Consider the following 19235-nt stretch of genomic DNA (forward strand, 5'->3'; position numbering starts at 1 on the left):
TGGGCATGGTGGCACTTGCCTTTAATCTCAGGCAGAGGCAGGCAGATGTTGGTGAGTTTGAGGCCAGTGCCATCTATATAGTGAGTTCCAGGACAGCTAGGGCTATGTAGAGACCCCCTCTCATATACATATACATATACATATACATATACATATACATATACATATACATATACATATACATATACATATATATGTGTGTGTGTATGTGTATGTATATGTATATATACATTCAGAAACATAATTTTATATTTTGTATATTTATATTTTATATGTATGTGTGTGTGAAGAACACAAGAAGAAGAAAAGAAGAAGAAGAAGAAGAAGAAGAAGAAGAAGAAGAAGAAGAAGAAGAAGAAGAAGAAGAAGGAGGAATGGTAGGATAGGATATCAAAGTAAAAAGAATGGAAAGGAAACTAAGAGTAGAAAGAATACATGGTTGAGTAGCTTACAGGCTTCAGGGGTCAACCTATTACTATTATTCTACTAAATCACATAATATCAATGTAATTTCTAAATTTGAATCTCAATATCTATATATTACATTACTACAGCCTTCAAACTTCATCAGAGATTGTTCTTTGTACAGTGTAGAGTGTTTAAGACAGAAACTCACAACCGGTCAATGTGCAGAGCGTAAGTATAAGTACTCTATTAAGTATTCAGGCACAAATGGTACATCTGCATGACACCCTGTTCCTTAATGGTTCAGGAACCATGATTTAAGAGGGTGTAGAAATATTTTAAGAGCCAGTGATCAAAAAGAACCAGGACAACAGTGTCTTCTGAACATGACAGAATTGCTGAACCCACAAACTCATAGTAGACGTGGGTACCTACACAAGGCCTTCATAAGGTCAAGTCATTTAACATTCTTTCATGGAGGGGGAACCAGTCACCAGCTCCCATCTTTAGCTGAAAAGCTCTTGATTCTTGGTGGCTTCTGGGGGGAGGGAGAGTCAATTTTCTTTAATGATATGGTTCCTAGTAGTTTAACTATGCTTAAGTGAATGGCTGTATACCTGTGAATAGATAGGCACCAAAAACTGGACTCAATGGATTATTTAAAAATTAGAGGATTTGAAATGTGGAGGCGGTAAAGTTAGAGGATGTATCTGGGAGGAATTATGGGGAGGAGTGGGATGAATTTGATTAAAATTTGCTGTATTAAATTCTCAAAGAATTACTCAAATTATATTTAAAGTAACTAAAAAATACCCATACTTCAAAGTTGTTATTTTATCTATAAGAGGTAAAAATAAGGATTGCTGAATGTTTTTAAGGATTCACACATTCATACTTGTTTTTGAAAAGATACTGTACCATCTGTGTAAACATATTTTGGAGAGAAGCATAACTGAAATTCTATAGCCCAGGTAAGAGATTATTGAAATTAAACAAGAAATCTAAGCCTTCTTACTTTTAGTTTATGGAAGAGAAATGGAGAAAATCAGACAGTCCAGGAAGAAAATGAAAAAAATACCATTGTTAACTGGATGTTTGGATGGTATCCAGACTTTTGCTTTGTTTACCTAAGTGTGTATCAATTGTATTAAATAAGTAAGGGAACCGGGAACAGGTAGAAGAATTTACTGGGGAGATTACATACTTCAGTGAGTATTTTATGCTTGAAGCACCTGTAGGAAATGTAAACATGGAAATTTAATAAACATTTGTATGATCTTGTGCAGTACTCAGGAATATTATTTACATTAAAATTGTATTTTAAGAGTTATCTGTATGGCAATGATAAATGTATTCAGTGATGAGATTACCCAAAGGAAGAATGGCAAGAAAAATGATCCTAAAAGAAAACTATGAAGATCATCAGTTCTTTAAATTGGTGGTGGGGGGTGGTTAATCAGGGACTCACAAAAGAGATGAAATGTGAATTCATATTTTTTAGGGATTGGGCCTTTGAAACAGGATAGGGTAGACAGAAACCTATAAAGAGGTAAGTAAACAAAAGATAGAAGAGACTCTGGAAAATTTGTTTTCACAAATGGGAGATCATCACTGTCCTTGGTGAGAACTCTCCTGTGAAACTTCATAGCTAGACGTTAACCTGCCACATGTTAAAGCATTCATGATAGTGGATGAGGACATGTGGATTTTACAGAATTTTTTTCTGTGAAGCAAAATCAAGAAGGAAATAACTGGGTGGTGACCCAGAATTGAAGGACGATGTTAATAATGGGAAATATTAAAGTATATTTGAATACTCATAGTACAATGTATCTCTTTTTCAAAGTGTTGATATGATGCTAGCATATTTATGAAGTGGCAAGTATCATACATCTTCACAAACATATTTGTGGATGTGTTAACATTAACTTGTTCACAAATTAATTCTACTCTCTAAAATTACATTTGTGAAAACACATGTGTTTTACTAAAATCCCCACAGGTAAAATATACCAACAAATACAGCATATTTATGCGTGCAACTTCTGAATCATTAATTGCTGAATAATTATATCTAATGGTCAGTTTATAAGCTCCTATTATAAAAGTTATAATACATTAACAAAAAACAATTTCAGTTGGTGTATTCTTCCACTAATTGAATCCATTGGCATGAAAATTATAACAAGATATAAACAATGATGTTTTGAGAAATACTGTTTTCTTTTTTTTTTTTAGGATTTCAAAGGTATTGGTATATTTTATACTTACACTTTATATATATAATTTATTTTACAATACCATTCAGTTCTACATATCAGCCATGGGTTCCCCTATTCTCCCCCCTTCCACCCCCTCCCCTTACCCCCAGCCCACCCTCCATTCCCACCTCCTCCAGGACAAGTCCTCCCCCGAGGACAGTGATCAACTTGGTAGACTCAGTCCAGGGAGGTCCAGTCCCTTCCTCCCAGACTGAGCCAAGTGTCCCTGCATAAGTTCCAGGTTTCAAACAGCCAACTCATGCAATGAGCACAGGAATTGGTCCCACTGCCTAGTTGCCTCCCAAATTGATCAAGCCAATCAACTGTCTCACCTAGAGAAATACTGTTTTCTATTAATGCTTTTCTGTATTAGTCCTCTAGATTTTTCACAGAAAGTATCATTTAATACCTCTCTTTTTAATCACCCATGATGTTCTCAATAGTGCTATGTACACAATCAATTTATAGTGTGTTAGGAAGAAAGTATAATGGATACTGTTCTTATGCATATTTCTTCAATAATATGATCTTGAATTCTCAGATTGCTAGAAACTCATTGTATCTTGGGCTCATACATGGAAAACAACTAACCTTAACTTTGGATTATAGTAATGTGGTGGTTTGAATGAGAATGGTCCCCATAGGTTCATATGTTTAAATGTTTAGTCCCCAGTTAGTAGAACTCTTTGGGAAACATTAGGAGGAGACATAGCCTTGTTGGAGTAGGTGTGTTCTTGTTAAAGGATATGTGTCACTGGTGTTGATCTTTGAGTTTTCAAAAGCACATACCAGGCTTCTTTTTACTTTGCCTTTGCCTACAACTTGTGGATCAGATGTGAGCTCTCAGTCACTGCAATAGGGCCATGCCTGTCTGTCTGGCACCATGCTTCCCACCATGTTGGTCATGAACTAATCCTCTAAAACTGTAAGTGATCCCCCAATTAATTGCTTTCTTCTAAAACTTTCCCTGGTCATGGTGTCTCCTCACAGCAACAGAACAGTAACTAAGACATGTGATATCAGAAATTACCTCATCATTTCATTTTTCTTATTCCATATGGCATCTCACAACTTGATTTTTCAGGCTACCACTTTAGTTTTGCAGCTGTTTGTCTATTCTAAAGTAGAAGTTAACATCATAGGAACTAGAATACTGGCTGGCTGCGGACTGTATCACACCTGAAAGACTGACTGTAAGGGGCATAGGAGATATTTGTGCTCACAGAAAGGTACTGGGGGAACTTAGAATGTTAAGGACACATGGTTGTTCATTCAAGACAAGGAATGTCAACCTGTTTTCTACCCTGATGGCTGGAGTGTATGTGCTTTTTAGACTGGTTACCTTTGCACACTCTTTGTGGCTGAGTACTTCTGGAACTTTATGGAAGATATCACATGTACTTTACAAAGAGTTTGCATGTGGTTATGTCTGATCTATATTTAGCTTACTTTGTTCCTCAAAGAGATTAGATATACTTGGTTTTCACCAGTTTGTTCTGTGTTTAAATATACCTAAAATAAACAACTTGGGGTCAAATACCCAGAGTTTGATCCAGGACCAGTTACTGAGCTGTGTTGTGCAAAATTGCCTTCTTGTGTCATGTGGCTCCTCTCTGTCTTTCTGCTGCCAGTGAAGGTCATAGCAACCTCCACAAAAGATACTCACAAATAGGTGACTACATATTAATTTGCATTTATAAAAATGATCATATACCAATTTTGAAAACTGTAACATCACTACATACCCTTAATCTCAGCATTTGGGAGGCAAAGGTGGGCAGATCTCTGAGTCTCAGGCTAGTCTGGTCTTCAAAGTGAGTTCCAAGACAGCCAGGGCTACTCAGAGAAACCCTGTCTCAACCCCCCCCCAATGTAATGTATTATAATGTAGGCAGACAGCACCCCTTTGTTTATCTGGTTACACCTATTTTTAAATATACCTTTCCTAGTCTGTTTATTATCCTGTGAAACCGAACAAATATGAGCAAAACATGTATGGGGTGCAGGATAGAATCTTAGGCACAAAATACTACAGAGGCTGTTAGAAAATTTCTGGTATCATTGTAAATGGCTGAAAAACACATAAAGAAATGTTCAACATCCTTAGCCAGCAGGGAAATGCAGATCAAAACTACTTTAAGATTCCATCTTACACCTGTCAGAGTGGTTAAGATCATTAACACAAATGACAGCTCATGCTGACAAGGAAGTGGAGCAAGGGGAACAATTATCCATTGTTGGTGGGAGTGCAAACATGTACAGCCGCATTGGAAGTTAGTGTGGAGGTTATTCAGACAACTGGGAATCAATTTTCCACAAGACCCGGCTATATCACTCTTGGGCATATGCCCAAAGGATGCTCAAGCATACCACGAGGAAATTTGCTCAATTATGTTCATAGTAGCTTTATTCATAATAGCTAGAAACTTGAGACAACCCAAATATCTCTCAAATGAAGAGTGAATAAAGAACACATGGTACATTTACACAATGGAGTATTACTCCTAGCTCTAGTTGTTTAGCAGTTATCATCCTGGGCTATACTATATTCCATTTTGGCTATAATTCACCTATAGACTCAATCATGAGGTCATTGATATAACTTCATAGGAGTATACACACATGTATGTTGAAAATCTCCTCTAGATTGGAAAGTTCTGAGGTGGTGTCACTGATGATTGTTCTCTTTTCTGTCTCTTTCTATGTCCTGTTACCTGTAAGTCTTCTTTATTAGTTTGCTTAAAAGGAGTGTTTTCTCTATTGAAAAAGGAAAGAAGGAAATAATTTCATCAATCATATGTTCTGGCTCCTGGTTTTGGATTTGTTTTTTGATTTTGAACCTGACCTCAAATATAAGGCAGAGAAAACTTGGCAAAGTGCTGCAAGCATGAGAATTTCTCATTATGGAAGAGATAAGTACTTTCAAGTCACAGACAGAAACAGGAGGAAAGAAGATAATTAGGTGCTAATGGCTTTCTGAAGGCACATTCTTCTGTGGCATTATTTCATGAGCCAAAAGAGCAAAGGAAGCTTTCTCAAATCTAAGGTCTTGAAGTTCAATCAGGAAGTGGTCACATGTTTCTTAATCCTGGAGAATATAGGAGTTTGAAGAATAAAATAACCAGTCATGATAGGGATATGGGTCATGCAGGTTTTTTTTCTTTAATTTTAGGTTAATTACATCATTTTCCTTTCTCTATTTCCTCTCTCTAACTACTTTCATCCATGCTTCATGCCCTCGATCTCTCTCAAATTAGTGGAGTATGGCCTCTTTTTCTTTAACTGTTGTTAAAAATATAAGCATAATTTGCTTAGTTTGCATATTGTTACTTGTAGGTATATGATTTCAGGGATGATCACTTGGTACTGGGTAAATGCTATGGTATGGTCTTTCTGTACATTGTGAATATGTGTTGCTCTCATTGTTTGATATATAAAGCTGTTTTGGCCAATAGCCAGACAAAATGAAGTTAGGCAGTATATAATCAAACTGGAGATGAGGAAGGAGAGAGTCAAGAGAGATGTTAGCCAGCCTCCGAGAAAGCAAGAAGTGTAGAAAATGAGGTAACCCACAAACCACATGGCAAAGCATAGATAAGAAATTCAGGTTAATTTAAATGTAATAGCTAACTAGTAATAAGCCTGAACCATTGGCCAAACATTTATAATTAATATAAGCCTCCAAGCAATAATTTTTGAAAGACTGTGGGATGGGGCAGGACAGAGAAAGGACTCTGTTTACATGTGGCACTCCAATGTGCGGCTCATATATACAAAAAAATAAAAGCCTGAGAAAACTTAAGAAGAAAGAAAGGGTTCTAGAAAAAAAAACACAGCCAAAAACAGCTTGCTAGTTGTGTCTTTCATGTGGGCCACAGTACAGATACACTTTGGCATGCAGGCTTGTGCACATCATGGCGGATTTCCTCTGCAGTACACAGAGGTGTCTCCAATCCATGCAGCATGTTGCATAGAGGATAGAGTTTTTGCTCATATAGACAAAAAGGGTTAAGATACACATTAAGAACACATTCAAACAGAAAGGCCTATAAATGGGTCCTGGTGTGTTCAAAAGATATATTAGGCTTGAGAGAGAAAAGAAAAATATATATACAGCCTAAAATTAAATACATGGATTTAAAATGATAAAATCCTTAAGAAAGTGAGTAAAGTAATATAAAGAAAATGAGCAACATGAGGATGGAAAATACACAGACATTCTGGATTATGCATTTTGTGTTTTCATTGGATTTTTTTTTTACTGTTAATCAGTTAACTGCTGAGTTACATTTGATTGTGGGGACAGCTAGGTTAAACCAACCTATATATTTTTAAAATATCTTTTTTTTATTTTATTTTACAATACTATTCAGTTCTACATTACAGCCACTGATTCCCTTGTTCTCTCCATTCCTGCCCCCTCCCCTTCCCCCCAACATGCCCCCCATTCCCACCTCCTCCAGATCAAGGTCTCCCCCGAGGACTGGGATCGGCCTGATAGACTCAGTCCAGGCAGGTCCAGTCCCCTCCTCCCAGATTGAGCCAAGCGTCCCTGCATAAGTCCAAGGTTTCAAACAGCTAACTCATGCAACGAGCTCAGGACCTGGTACCACTGCCTAGATGCCTCCCAAACAGATCAAGCCAATCGACTGTCTCACCTATTCAGAGGGCCTGATCCAGTTGGGGGCCCCTCAGCCTTTGGTTCATAGTTCATGTGTTTCCATTCATTTGGTTATTTGTCCCTGTGCTTTATCCAACCTTGGTTTCAACAATTCTTGCTCATATAAACCCTCCTGTTTCTCACTAATTAGACTCCCAGCGCTCCACCTGGGGCCTAGCCGTGGATGTCTGCATATCTTAACTTCAAAATTTGAGTCTAGGGATGTGTTGCTTTGGCAAGGAGGTTCTGCTTTTGTTTCCACAGAAGGTGAGAGTCTATGGATTCATTCCAGGTTGAGAAAGATCAGGTTTGATAGAGAAAGACTCCCTGAAAATCTTGACTACATACGTAGAAAAATAAAGCTAAAGTAATTACAAGACTTATGATGTATATTTTAGATGCTCAAACATAAAACAAAAAAATATTTTTGGCTAGCTTGTGTATAATACACAGTTTACATTTTTATTAATACATATATATGTTACTTTAAAAAATTTATATATTTTTCAGAACAAGGGGACCAGACACCAGTAAAAATGGATGATCCATCCAGGCAGTGGTGACACAAACCTTTAATATCAGCACTCGGCAGGCAGAGGCAGCTAGAAGGTGTCAGATCCCTTGGAACTGGAGCTTTGATTTGGAGCCCTTGTGTGTTGACTAACATGTGTTCTGGAAACCAAAACTGGATCTTTTGTAAAAGCAATAGTTCTCTTAACTGCTAAGCCATCTCTCCATTTCCATAGGTTATACCATCTTAATCTAGACTGGGAAGTAAAGATGTGAACAAATGCTTAAGGGTGAAAATTCTTAGACCCAAGGCGCTGACAAAATTGTGCATCCAGGAAATGATGCTATGCACAAACATATACCTTGAAAGGCATGTATATTTTATAACACTTGGTTACTTGGATGCTTGTACTGAAAGAAGAAAGGAAGGAATAATCCTACTGGAAAATGATGGAGAAAACCTAAGATTGATATATTTAAGTTTTCTCTAAGTAGGAAGGAGTAAAGTCCATCTGTTCAAAAAAAAATGTAAGAGAACTTTAAGTTTACATTCCTTGGATACATTCCCCTCAAATTAGAGTGTAAGACAGTCCTTTTGAGCTGTAAAACCAAGCAAAATCTTCTCTTCCTTGCTGACATATGTTCTATTGAACATTTTTTCCCTCAAAATAGACCATTTTCGCCCACTTCAAAAATCTGTCAATGTGGGACTTCCCCACCCCCACCTTTCCTAGTGTTCTCAAGTGTTGTAAAGGATGCCTTGCCAGTCATAAGCTCCCCAGGTGGTACCAATTCAACCTGGCTCAGAGCCCAGGCAGTATCTATGGTTTGAGACCTAAGTGCCTTAAGCTCATGATTCACCAAATTCTTCAAAAAAAAAAAAAAAAGTCCCTGCCTTAAACTGAGTAAGCAGAGGATTATTTGTCATGTCTTACTGTTGCTTGTGCTCTATGATGCATGGTCTAATGTCTATGTATTTCATTTGTGCATGTCTTCAGTTTGCTTCCTTTACTCCAGATCTTTTTAAGGGGTAGCATATTTTCTGCAGAGTGACTGCCCTTGAGCAACAGCTCTACTCTCAAACAGGGAACGTCTTATGCAGTCACTGCATTTATCAATGTCTCATCTTTTACTTATTTTATCTCTTGTCTCTATTATAGGTTGATAGTTTCTAAAACTTTCAATTTCACATTTGAATTAGCCATGATTAAGTTAAAAAAAAAGAGGAAAAACTTGGATAAAACAGTGTTTTAGCCAGCTGTGGTGGCACGTGCCTTTAATCCCAGCACTAAGGAGATAGAGACAGGTGAATATATGGTGTTAAAGGCTAGCCTGCTCTACAAAGTAAGCTCTGGGACAACCAGAGCTACAGAGTAGGAGAATTAAACAAAATAACAAGAAAAAAACAGCATAGTACTTAGGAATATGTAAGATGTGTAAGTGAACATAACAACACAGGGATTGTGGTAGGATGCCGAACAGCTTATGCTTGCAGCTATCTTTCTCTCTAAATAAAAACACACTCAACAATAAGGTAAAATAAGTACTACCATTTCTAGTTATCTGCTACATGCAGAACACTATGCTAGATATTCATCCTTTATATTGAATGACATTTGTGATAATTTGTAAAATAATTATTAACATGCATTTTTTGATGTGTGTTAATTTATTAAGAAATTTTTTATTCATTTTACATACCAATCACAGATTCCCCTCTTCCCTCCTCCTGCCCCTCCAGCCTTCCCCCCAACCCACCCTCCCATCCCCTTACACAAGAAGGTAAGCCCAACCAGGGGGAGTCAACAGAGCCTGGTGTATTCAGTAGAGGCAGGTCCAAGCCCCTCCCCCTGCATCAAGGCAGTGTGAAGTGTCCCACCATAGGTAGTGGGCTCCAAAACATGCAATATTTGAAAATTCAGAAATAGAGTTTTGTAGTGTGCAAAGTCAAAATGATAGTGGTATAGAAGCAATGGATTAGAAATCCATCTAATAAATGTCTATGATTCTGGTTATTATGTACTACTTGTTTAAAAAATTCTTACTGATGATAAAAGTATTCAAATGTATAAAAATTGTTATATTAGTAGTTTATTGGTATAAAACAATTATTTACATCACTCAATATGATTTGCAAATATTTTAGACATCCCTAATATGCAAATAGGTCACAGTTTGCAATACATGCTCATTAGCAATACATGCATAAACACGTTAGTTTGAGTGGAGTGTGTGTGTGTGTGTGTGTGTGTGTGTATGTGTGCATGTGTTCATGCATGCGTGCATATTTCATGAGCCAAATGAAGATAGAAAAGAAAGAAACAGAAAATAGATGGAAATAGTTGTATGTGTGACTTTTACTTCTACTAGAATGCCATATTTACAAAAATCTACTATATAATCATAATAGTGACTGGAATAAATGAAATTTCAGTTTAAGTTTTTCACGGGTTGCTTACAGATAAAGAAATAAAGTGGCAAAATACAACCCATTTAAAATAAAATGATAGAAAATAGTATCGATTAGATTAATACATTTTAGAGTAAAGGTCATTTCTCATATGAAAACTAAAAGTAGATATATTTAACATGCAGGTATTGTTTGCTGAAATGTCCTTAGAGATTAAAATGAAAGGTAATATGATGCATAGTACATCTATTCATGTCTTTATTTTTACAAGAGATATACATGTCAGCCTCTGGATGCAGCTCACTTATAGCAATTTTTACTAAAATTTTTACTAAAATTCCATATGTTCACTAAAAATCATTATGAGAAAGTTCAGTGAACCTTTGAAAAACTAATCATGCTATATCCAATTCTAAAAAGCACCTAGGAAGTAAATAGACCACTTGAATATTTTCTTTGAAATTAATTAACATGAAACCTTTTTTTTAGTTGAATCAATACATAAAAGTTAATCTTCTATAAGTAGTTAAAACAGATACTATGAAACCAGTCTTATCAGATGCAAGGCCATGTGCCTATTGTATTACCTGCACTGAAATATCTCTTTGCCAAAACAAACCTAGCACTGACAGTCATGCGAACCCTTTTAGGCAAGGAGAGAATGAGGCTTAAGGAAGTCATACTAATAGTTCTCTATTGCTTTTATAATATGAATAGTGAGTTAATAAAATAGGAGTTTCCAGAAGGCATTGTATTCAACACTCATATCTACTAAAATGAATAGCATATTGAAAAGGAAAAAACCTAGACTTACTTTATTATATATATCCCAATATTTTAAAGAATTTATACTTTATTATATTATTTACATATAATATTGCTATATATATGATATAATATTTAAAGTATTATGCTTTAAAATGTTATTTATAATGTTCCTTAAAAGTCTGGTATTAATCTTCATCAGAAATTCTCAGTTATATGAAAAGGTGAGACTTTGGATAAGAGACTTGGAATAGAGGCATGTTGACAGGTAATTAGATGCTTTGGGATAATGCTTTTGTACACTGGTTTTATAAAACACTGATTGGCCAGTATCCAGTCAGGAATTATAGGTGGGTGAGCAGACTAAAGGAATGCTGGTAAGAGGAAGATCAGAGTCAGGAGTCACCAGCCAGACACAGAGGAAGCAAGATGACAAGGCAGAACTGAGGAAAGGTACCAAGCCATATGCCTAAACATAGATAAGAATTATCGGTTAAATTAAGTGTGAGAGCTAGTCAGTAATAAGCCTGAGCTAATGGCCAAGCAGTTATAACTAATATAAGTTTCTGAGTGATAATTTTGTAAGTGGTTGTGGGACTTCGAGCTGGGCAGGACCAGAGAGAAACTTCCAACTACAATTAGAAATGAACCCATTTGCTTCATCCTTCTCTCATATTTTGCCTATCTGCTTTGCTATTCCATCTACTCTGTTTCTCAACACCATGTACAGTATCATTTGCTTCAGAAACTGAAGTCACAGTTTCTTCATCTTTTTAATATAAAGTTTCAGCATCAATTTGGAAAGCCAAAACAAAATAATACTTTACATAAGCCACCAATACCATTGCCTTTAGTGAACAGCATAATGCATTGGAAATTTGTAAGGAACTTCTAAAATAAAAATTTTAAACTATTAACTAAATTGACAGAGGTAATAAAATTGTTGTCAGCTAACTAAGGTCTAGGATGAACTTATTGAGAAGGAAATTCATTTACTCATCATTCATACACAGCTCCATAAAACCAATAAATCTGAACCTGTCGGCAATATTAACCAAAATGGCCCAAAAATTAAATTGAAATTATTCATAACAATAAAAATGTACATACTGAGATTAATGACAATGAAAATTCTTTGACATGTGTGACATTTCCCACTAAACATTGAATAATTTATGTAAATGAAGATTAAATATAATCTTTGTATGTTGTCAAACATAGGAGAACACATGCTTAAGTTTTATGACATGGAATTCAGCCTCAGATATGACATTGCTGTTTGTGTCTTAGAACCAGTAAAATGGGGTGAAGAGAAAGTGACCATGCCTCTTACTAAGTAAGCCCTTGACATTAGTGGAAGGGCATGGATTTCTTCAATGATGTTTACAGTTATCTATTACCTTCCTCCTCATATACAGAATTAAACAATAAATGTCTTGTATTTAGTGTTCTATCTCATTTTTATCCTTTATTTGAAAATTAACTGGCAAATTATCATATTTATCAACTAGACTTTAAATTCTTTAACTTACATTTTAAAAAGAAAATGAAGTAAAAGAAGATACATGCCTCTAAAATGTTATACAAATTTCTCATTTATGACACTTTCTAGCTCTATTCTATTGGTGTACAAAATAATAAAAAAGAAATTAGAGATTTAGAGGGTCTGACAAAAGATGGCATTAAAAGTGAGACAGACAACGCAAATTTCAAGGAAGAAGGTTTTTGTTTTTTGTGGGTTTTTTTTTGTTTGTTTGTTTGTGATTTTTTGTTTTTTGTTCTGTTGAGAGACGGGGTTTCCCTGTATAACCCTGTCTGTCTGTCTATAGACCCTGAACTCACAGAAATCTGCCTGCTTCTATATGCTGAGTGTTAGGATTAATGATGTGCACCACCACCATCTGGCATCGAGGTTTTTGCTTTTATGCTCTGTTTCTAAAATGTGGATGAAAAATAATGTTGATTATATTAAGTGTCCCTATGGGACAGCTTTCCTCTTTTTTGTTCAGTCTGTAAATTGTACTCTTCACCCTACTACCTGTGGGAAATTGATTCAACAGATGTTTTGGTTTCATATTTAATTTACAAATTATTTTGCATAATTTCCTAGTGTTCATTATAATTTTCATCATATCACTCTTTAGTATTTATATGCTAGGAAAAATGATCCTGAAGACATTATTGACAGTACTTACTTCATGGATGGTTTACTGAAATGCTTAAATATACCAAGTACTGACCACTCAGTAGATATATTCTTTATTAATGCTGCTTCAAAATTGAGAAGATTTATTTCATATTTTTAAAAATGAAATATCTTATTAACCTTATATTCCAGTGTATCCTTTATTTAACATTGTAAATAATCATTTGATTACTAATACCTAATTATGATATAGTGATTATTAATCTACATATATGATTGCATGGACACATAGGGAGATTAAAATTTAATTTTTATTATGAATGAAATAAATTCTCTAATTGTGAAAATACCTTTTAAGATAGATTTTTCTTACTAGAGATAAAAAAATAAATTCCTAACCTAGATATAATAATACTTAAAATACACAGATAATAATCTTTATATTTAAATAGTCCTGAAATATATTTTCAAAAACTTTAAACCATAAAATGGCAGTTTGAAGAGACAGGGGATATTTTAATTAATTTGGCTTAATATATCCATAACGTTAATAATAGATCAAATCTACACAGCATACCCCATAAACTATTTGTCAATTAAATTAAGCAAAATGAAAACTATACAGGTGTGTAAGTATCAAAACATTCCCCAAATCTTTGTAGACACCTACAAATCATCTAGCAAGCACTAACTTAAATATATATACTTAATGCATCATATGTTTTAGTTTGGGCTATTTTGTAGTATAGATTGTTTTTTGTTCCTTGCCTTTCATATTGAAGCATCCACTATTTTTCCATTCCCTCATATCACACACTATTTAATATTATAAGGTTCTTTATCATTTGTTACTTTATACCACCCAGTTACCATGATGTTCCTGGAACAGCATGTTACAATCTCAGGCCCTAGGCCCAAATAGACCTCACCCAAATTTATTTTCTCCATACAGTAGTGTGTTTCATTCCTTTATCTGACAGAGGTCTCTACTCTAATATGATATTTGGCCTTCTTTCTTAGCTTATGTTGAAACAATGCTTCCTTTTTTCAAAGGTTTTCATAGCAAAGACAACAAGGAGCAAGGAAGGGAATAAGAGGTACTACCATACTTTCAAACGCAGAACTGGGAAAATATAGTAACTACACAATGAAGGACATTAAAGCCACGAGGATGAGAGCTGTTAAACGGTGATGGAGGGACCTTAAAGTGAATGATAATTGGGATTTGAAAAGAAAAAAAAAACTGTGTGTGTATGCGTGCACGTGAGCACGCACACGCACACACACAGGCACACACAGGCACACACACACACACACACACACACACACACACACACACACACACACACACACTTTGCATTCTCACAACGAAAAAAATGTCCTGTTCATGTGACTCATGAATTTACAATAAGCATTTAAAATTTTGCTAATGGAATTTGAAATAAGTATAAAAAGATTTTAGAATAAAAGCTTTTTGTTGTTGTTACTGTTTTAATTTTATTATTAAGGAAGAGGTAAATGGTACTCATATGCAACCATAAGTATAGAATAGGTAGGAAAAAGCAAGAGGTGGGTATAACCACTAGGAAATATGTTATTATCAAATCACAATCGTCTGACAAATCTGACAAGAAAAGTTTTCTAGGGCCCAAGGTATAACAAAACATTTAAAATTCCTTATCCCTTCCCAGTCGCCAATTTCCAGAAGTGATCTTCATCCACAAGCATATTTTAAATATACACAGTGTAGCACAGAAATAGAAATACAGAAGCAGAAGAGATAGGTCTAAGTGATTTATATCAAATATCAGTGAGCCATTTCACATCTCTTTACTTCTATAAGTTCAGTAACTCAAAAAACGTTGCTTGGATGAACTGGAAAATGGAAGGTGTTGGGCTTTAGCTATCAACATTTAGTTGAGTATGGTGCTATACAAGGAGACACTTGGTTTTTAAAAAGAAAACTCAGCATGTCTGTATTATTGCTAAAAATATTGGGTATAGTGTATCCTAAAACAAAATTTTCATTTTTCATTTTGAGTTGAATTCTGTACTTTGACATAAGTTAGCAATATGCCATTTTTCTCAACAGATAATCCCCTAGAACCTTTTAATTACTTTCCTACATTGTTTAAATAAATAATATCTTCTCCCAATTAAAATACTTTAATTTTTTAAATTTAATTACAGCATAAACAAAACGAATCAGAAAGTGATACATGGTAATAAAATAAATGTGAAGTTCCAGAAACATTTTTATTAAAATCTGAATTACTTTTCCCTTTATTATAATATCAAGTAGGACCAGTCATTTTGTAGCCTGGACATGGCACATATTTTGTTTTGCTTATTCCTAAATCAAATACCTCATGAATCCAAAACACATTTTTTTTTTTTAGAAAATTGCTTCATTCTTTAGAAACCCAAGTTTTTAAGTGTTCTTTTCTGGCAAGTGGAAGTGAGATATAGCATATTAAGAAAATGTGAAGTTTACAGATAACCAAGCTTAACAGTAGAATTGCTACATAAATGGAAAAAAATTAACTGTTGCATATGCAATTTATGTAAATCAATGACAACTATGTTTTTATTCAGTTCGTTGTAATAATGCTAGTAAAAGAGAGTATTGGTGAATTTGGCTGATGTACTAAAATATACTAGAAGTGTGCTGTTCCTATGTGGAAGCTATAATAAGGATAGACATTGCTGGTTATAAATATACATATTTTGCTCTGTAAAGAATGACTTCATAATACAAATCTGATTCAATCAACACCATCACAAAATTATAGAGATAAATATGATGTTATGTTCATATTTAAAATTGCTTTACTAAATAGGCTTTTTCAACATCCTTTAAAAACTTTTATGTCTATCAGAACTATAAATTATGCAAGTCCTGCAACAGAAGCAAATGCACACTCTATTTCTTTGTACTCTGGAAGAACAAGTAAAAGACTCATTTATAGCCTTAACTAAACATGTCTTTATGTAGATAATGTGAATAATATATAAATATTATAGAACTGTAGCATCTGTCTACATTGTCTCAGGCTGATTCCATGACACAGTTGCCAATACTCCTTTTAAAATGAGAGGAAATATTTTTAAAGTGCAGGTTAGACACATGCATGAATACAAAATGAAACAAAGTAATAGTTAATTCCCTTCTATATTTATAATCTACTTCTTAGCATAAACATACTTGGTAGTATGGTAGATGATAATCAAATAACACAATAATTAAGGAATATGAATTCTCCACAATCACTACCTCTTTGAAAGTTACATTTTAAAATTATGCCTTCAATGTAAAGGAAAATCACAAAGGAGTTTAATTGCTGATGTACTGACTTATATTGCAATTATAGAATATAATTTTATCCTAAAGGAGTAGGCACTTTAGAAAATCAGAAAAACAACATTTTTATGAAGTCAAATAGATGCAATGCTGCATTTAAAGACTGACGTTTTTCTTGACAAACAGGCATATAATACATGAAAATAAAGAAGGAATATATAGGAAATCAATTTCTTTACAACAATTTCAGGGTAATATTTAAAATTTAGTGATTCTTAACCCTATTTTATACAGCTATACCTAACTTGACTTCTGTGGCGTTTTGTGTTCTATACGTAGCACTTCAAAATAAGTAAATATATCCTTGTTTGAAACTGAAAGAACATAATTGAAATGTGTGTAAAACAATTTCCTACACCTGTTTATAGTGCCAAGGCTGGGATTTAAATGCTACAAGTCTTAGGCAGTCATAGAGAAGGCACGAAAGACAATAAGGATTTTAATGATACGTGACATTTGTGACCATTAAAGATAGATCTTCTTTCCAAGCAAACCACAGACACAAGGAAACACCATACGGAAGGTATAAATACTCTGTTTTTTCTCTTTCTTTCAAACTATAGCTTTCTATTCACAAGATAAACCCTAGATGGTTATATGTTGATTGTAATGATAGACAAGAAGTAACCTAGACATACTTTTTAAGCTGCTGTTTAGGCTCAAAGTGACCTTTATTCTCATTTATTTTCATTTTATTTCCTTCTGTGTTCTACTTGTCTTTTACTTTATGATGGGAGTTAGTGATATCCTGAGGGAATGTGTATTGTTTGTGTTGTTTGACATAGATATGGCCATGTCAAGTACGTATAACTTTGCCTCGAGAGAGTTGCACAGCCTTCTACTAATGGAGCTATGAAAGATGCCAAAACCTACCTCTGCTCTGAGTGCAAATGTTGATATGAAAATGCCCACCATATCTTTCTACTCTTGGATGTTTATGTGCAAAAGATTGCTTCCCCACAGAGACTGCTCCTACCAAGATTAGCTAAACCAGTCTCCTTGTCTGTATATAATAGCCCTGTCTCCTCTCTCCTTGTTTATCTCTATGTAATAACCCTTCCTCCTTGATTAAGCTATATGTAATACTTCCTGTTCAGATGTATAGTATTAACATGCTGAGATCCCAGGGTGCTGCAGCTTCTTCATCCAAGAGCTCAGACCATGTGATTACAACTTTCCTATATACATGTCTGTTCTTTCTTTGTTCCCTAGTAACCACTCACTAGTCAGGGGTTCCAGTCTCCAAACCATTCCACTGTGTGGCACTTTCAGATGTTCAGATTTAAATAAAATAATCCAAGGGAGAAGAGTAGTCAACATAGTAAAAAGTGATGTCGTTGTGGCCTTAATAACCATACATAATCCAGAGCAGTAACACTATCTGGAGTTATTTTCATTGGTTTAATCAGGTCACTGTGAAACTTACTTGGAATTAATTGGGAAGGTGAGATCAACAACAATTAAATTTTATAACATGTTATATTGAAATAAATCAAAGAAAGACATTAATTGGGCATGGACGACAGCTATAGACCCAAATATCCACAGTACTTTGAGCAGTATTGGAAAATTGCAATTGACATGAGCTGTTTAATTATGCACAGAAGCCTATCTTCACTAAGGCTTTATTGTTCCAGAAGAAAAACAAACTACAGGAGAGTTGCAATGCTTCTTTGTTAATGAAATGATTTGTAAAGATGAAGTCACTAAGAAAGGCATAGATTATGAGTTGAGTTTCCCAAAGAGTCTTCTCTTTCACCTCTTATCCATCTATACATCACTGCTAGTATGCTTTTTCTAAAGTAGTTTGAGGAACTTGCCTAATTTAAAAGATGAAATAAACAACCCAGCTGCAACAGGACATGATACTTAGAATTGACATGCACAAATCAGCATTAAGACAGAGCACAATGCTCAATGAGTCTAAGTGGATATGAAATACATAGTTATTATTAAAGTAACCTTAACAGACATATAGTCTATTTTCCTTGGATAATTTCTGCCTGCTTCTTTATATACTCAAAAAACTAAGGAGAATAAGAATGAGGGACATATTCCATATAGTGTGCTGAAACACTCGAGCTTGTTATTTGTGCTATGTAGAACTACTCTATTAGGTCAATACTGACATTTTGCCTCAAAACGTGTTTAAAGGAAGCCTATGAATCAGAAAGGGCCCATTACTCACTCCATTGGCTTCTCATTCTCTGTGAACCAGGGCTATCAAAGCTCTCAACAGCTTATCCCAGTGTAATGTTCAATTGAGAAAGACAATGCCATTGTCCTTTCCCTCTCTTGAGCTACAGAAACTACTCTTGCTTGCTATGCAAGCTCTTGACTTTCGAATCTATGGCTTTGTTCTTTTGCAAGAGGCTTTCTATATTCTATGCCTCTTATACAGTGTGCTTATTCTTTAAGGTTTAGTTTTAATGGTGTCCCCTGGCACAGTCCTCTTTAACTGTATTTTTGTTATCATCTACACTCACTGTTCCTTTGTTTATAAATTGGATTTTATTTTCCTAAACCAGTAATTTATTTCCTTGGCCATGTCTCTCTTACCAGTTTGGTAAATGCTCCTTAAAGGTACACTCTATCCCACAATCTCCTCTAATATGTATTTTAAAACACTCCATCTGCAAATATGAAAAAAAATTAAATGCACAGAGAAAAACTAATTATTTCCATTGGACTTCTAAACCTATACATACTGAGTGGTC

General features: G+C 34.7%; 1 protein-coding gene across 11 annotated transcripts in view; it reads right to left on the reverse strand.

The window, feature by feature from the left end:
• Dmd (dystrophin) overlaps positions 1–19235 on the reverse strand; it is a 2251111-nt gene that overhangs the window by 922473 nt on the left and 1309403 nt on the right. The window lies entirely within an intron of this gene.

The sequence above is a fragment of the Peromyscus maniculatus genome, chromosome X (assembly GCF_049852395.1).
Source record: "Peromyscus maniculatus bairdii isolate BWxNUB_F1_BW_parent chromosome X, HU_Pman_BW_mat_3.1, whole genome shotgun sequence".
In the NCBI taxonomy this organism is placed as follows: Eukaryota; Metazoa; Chordata; class Mammalia; order Rodentia; family Cricetidae; genus Peromyscus; species Peromyscus maniculatus.